Below are 4,639 nucleotides of genomic sequence, written 5' to 3' on the forward strand. Positions count from 1 at the left end.
CATATGTCCACGCAAACACATCTACATATCTCTTTAGTAATTCCATTAACTGCTCTTTTTCCTATGCTGACAATTTGGCTGCTGATAAAAACAGGTTTTGGGGGTCCTGAATCAGCCCTCAGGTTTACTTCTTCCAACTCTTCTTTAGGCTAAATCTGTGCTTTTTTCTCCGGATCCTCCAAGATCTCCTCTTGAGCCATCATGCAATCTAGTGGTCTAGGACCCTCCTGCAATTGCATTCAGGTCCCGCGCACCTTTAGAAGTGATATATCAATTTACCGTCGGGTTCTCAGAATACCATACATTCCTTGGATCCCAAGGAGCTAGCTTCCTTCTTTTGCCTTTTTCTGTATAGGAGGTCCCTTAGGTCACGGGTACCCTTTTTTCTTCTTCTTCCAAGACAGGTGTGCCTGGGGTCCCAAGTGTGGGGCACTCGTCATCTGGTGCTAACTCGTCATAAAACATTGTCTCTACGAAGTTCACTTCTCCTTGACTGAAGGGATTCGGGTTGGTATGGATCCTTATAGGTCTCCTATTTAGTCTCCCTTTAACACACTGATAGTACGTTTGGGGAATGAGGCGGTGCTTATGGAGCCAGGGTCGCCTTAACAAAATATGATAAGAGACTTCCGAGTTGATCACATGAAACCGAGTCAGAGTTACTATTGGGCCTACCCTTAAGGCCTATTGCAAGTACCATTCAATAGATTTTGCAGCTCCCTCAAATCTTGTTATCTTTACAGGAGCCCTTAGGATCCTCTTGCCAGCCATGCCAACAACCTCTAAGGTACTTAGGACAATGAGGTTAAGTGAAGCTCTTATGTCTATTAGTGCTCGCCTAATTTAAACGCCATTTATGGTGGCTGTCAAATAAAGGGGTCTATGATCCTTCGGGTACTCAACCTCTATATCTTAATTTGTGAAAGTTATTGCATTAGTTGTTTCCAAGAAAGCCTGACTGGCATGAGATTCTGCCGTGAAACATTCCACCCCTGAGTCTGCTACTATGCTTATGAGGGACTCTATCGTAATCCTCCTTGCTTTTGGTCCAAATCCAGTTGGTTGAATAGTGACCTAAACTTAAGGTTCTTTTAGAGGGTCCTGATTGTGTTTGGATGGAAGGATCCTTCCGACTCTTCTGCCTCTTCATCAGTTAGGTTCCTATGAATTACCACAACCACCACCCCTTTTCCTTTATGATTGGGCAAAGGATTCCTTTGCACCTCTAGTTCTCATTGGGTAAGCTCCAGGGTCCCCTCCTTGAGTTTCTTGTGAAAAAGCCTTTGGATGGTCCAACAATCCTTGGTGGAATGCTTGACATAGTTGTGAATTCTGCAAAACAGGGGGTTCTTCCTTTCTTCTTCAGTGGGCGGCCTGGACACGGTGAATGGTCTGACAACCCCATCTCCAATCCATTTGTCTAGGACATGGTTCAGCTCCTCCATAGTACATGGGATCACAAGTGGTTCTTCTGTCACTTTCCCTTCAGGCCTCTTCCTTTTTTCTCCCACCGAAGCTGTCATGGCCTAGGAACTGGTACCCTTTTTGTTTTTATGGTTAACGCTATCCTTTTGATTCTTTGCAACAGGTCGGCGAACTGAGTAATGCATAAGTTCTCTAGATTAAGTGTAATCAAAGAGTGTAAGGTTGAATTTTATCAACCACCTTGTTGGCTTTATTTTGTGCCAAATTTGCTTGTATTTTAGCAATTAGTAACCCTGTATTTAGGTGGGAATCATGTAAGGGTAGTGAGTGAGAGAGTGTGAAGAAATGCTCAAGATTGTGCAAGGATGTAGAGACTCGCGGCTGACTCGCGACTGGCAAGCCGCCAAAGCTGGCACACGTGTGGAGCATATAGAGGAGTTGAAAAGTCATGCCAGCTATTGCATTACAGGGAAAAAGTCCCAGGCTGGCCAGGCCATTAGCTTGCGGCTTGAACTCGCGACTCAGCCCAGTCGCGAGGTCAAGTCGCCAGACCACCCTGTTTGGGAAAAACTGACTTTTTCCTTCTCACCCTACTATATATACACTCTTATACCCACTATATTTTGAGAGCTTCTAGAGAGAATTTTGAGAGAGAAACCCTATAGAAAAACAAGATTGATTCATCCACAATCTTCACATAGAGACTCTTCAAATTCCTTTACTCTTTTCCTCTCCATTGTCAAATCCTTGAGAGGTACATTACCAAAACCTTTTCTCACTATACCCATATCTGTGAGAAGGCCATTTGGTGTTTGGGAAGCAACTAAGAAGGGACCAATTTCATATTGGTAGATGCTATGGTCAAGTAGCGAAATCCGGTAAGCTAAAGAAGAAATAGGTTCGGTGTAACCTCGTTGGAGTAGGAGCTTGGGGGGCTTAGGTACATTGGGTAGATTAGGCTTGGAGGGTCTTCTGCTGTTCATGTATTCCAACTACATTCTTTAGTGGATTTTTTACCGCTTGGAGGGCGGCGGAGAGGTTTTACGTCGAGAGCTTCGGTTTCCTCTTCGATAACACATCGAGTGTTGTCCTTGTGTTTGCATCTCTCTTCCCTTAATCTTTTCCATTTAATTTCTGCTGTGGATGTGATTTTATTTGGTTTAGATTGTTTTTCAATTCTGTTTTAAGCTTTTGTTCATATTCCGCACGTTAATTGTTTGACATTAAACTTGAATTGGTAATTTGTCAATTGGGGGTCTAAACGTTCATAGTGTTTTATACACTAATTGAACTTTCAATTGGTATTAGAGCGGGTACACTTTTATTGGTTTCATTACCATAGTGTGATCCTTGACCCCATATTGAGATGGACCAGTCTCAATCTTTAAATGCTCCACCATATTTTGATGGTAGTAACTATGCCTTTTGGAAGGTAAGGATGAGAGCATTTCTGTGTTCTATAGATAAGGCCATTTGGGATGTTGTTGAAGTAGGTTGGACAAAGCCAGAGGCAACCAAATCCACTTAGGATAAGGCAGCCCTCGCGGTGTCAAATGCTAATAGTAAAGCACTTAACGCATTTTTTTGTGGTATGTCCCCAGATGAATTCCGTCGGATTTCTCATATCACCGTTGCCTAAGAAGCATGACAGATTTTGGAGACCACTTATGAGGGTACAAAGAAAGTTAAGGACACAAAACTACAGGTGCTGACTACCTGGGTTGAGGAGCTCAAGGTGAGCGAGGATGAGTCCTTTGACTCTTTCCATAGTAAGCTAAATGAAGTGGTCATCGGCAAGTTTAACTTGGGAGAGAAAACCGAGGACTCGAAAGTTGTAAGAAAAATTCTTTGTTCGTTGTTGGAGAGCTTCCGTGCAAAGGTGACTGCAACTGAGGAGAGCAAAGACCTTGATGAAATCAAAGTCCAAGAGTTGATTGGTTCTCTCCAAACGTATGAACTTTTGTTACCAAATCAAAGGAAGAGCAAATCACTGGCTCTTAAGACAATAAATGAAAGGGTAGAAGGTCATGGTTCATCGGATGAGGATGCAGTAGAAAAGGATATTGCCTACCTTGCAAAGAATTTCTGAAAATTTCTAAAGTTCAAGAATAGTGAGAAATTTGGTGATAAAGGGAAATTCATGAGTTTCGGAAAGGAGAAGGACTTCAAAAAGAGAAAAGGGAAGGAGTCCCAATCTACACAAGGAGTCACTTGTTTTGAGTGTAATGGACAAGGCCATTTCAAAAAGGAATGTCCTAATTATCTGAGATCGAAGGGCAAGGTGTATGCCACCACTTTCAGTGACTCAGATTCCTCCACCTCTGATTCGGAAGATAGTTGTGATGAAGAAGGGAATTTCTTAGCATTCATGACTGTTGCTCATGTTGAGTCTTCGGAGGGCTTGAATTTGCTTGTAGAAGAGCTTGGGGAGCATAGTGATGAGGAATTCATGGGAATTGTAGAAGAATCAGATGCTGAAGAAGATGAAGATATAGCTGGTCTTAAAGAGAACTACAATTCTTTACTTGAGAAGTCAGGAGAATATGCAAGGGTGGCCAAGGCAGCTGTGAAAAAGATGAAGAAAGTTGAGGAGGACTATTAAAGTCTTCTCGTGAGATATAAGGAGGCCAAGTGTGAGATAGAGACGCTAAATGGCGAGCTAATCGAAGCTTACACCAGGGTAAAATTCCTTAAGCTTGAGGTGGTTCAAGCAAATGCCAAGGTAGAGTGAGTCTCTACAAAGAAGCTTGATGATGATGTCCTTTCCTTTCAAAAGACCTTCTCCGACAAAACTGGATTAGGATACACCGGAGAAAGTAGTTCAGCTGTGAACATCTCCAAAGAAGTGAAGTTTGTGAAGGCCGAAGAGTCGGTTGTAGTTGCCCCTACTATTGAAAAGGCAAATGTTGAGAAGAAGAAGAATGAAACTGACTAGCGGGTGTTGAACAAGCCCCATAATCAATCTGTGGTCAAGTTTGAAGCCAGAGCAAAATCTCTTCCACGATCACAAAGAGGTCCTAGAACGAATCATATGTGTCATCACTGTGGACTTCAAGGGCACACTTGACCCAATTGTCATAAGCTGAGAGCAGAGAGGAATGCTAGTGATCAAAGGTTAAGAAGGCCAAGAAATGACAAGAGGACTTGGGCTGTTGAGCCATCAAGAGATCGAAATGTTGATCCCGGAATGATGGACGTGATGAAGATGATTGGT

Source organism: Quercus robur, chromosome 8, assembly GCF_932294415.1.
Source record: "Quercus robur chromosome 8, dhQueRobu3.1, whole genome shotgun sequence".
NCBI classification, from domain to species: domain Eukaryota; kingdom Viridiplantae; phylum Streptophyta; class Magnoliopsida; order Fagales; family Fagaceae; genus Quercus; species Quercus robur.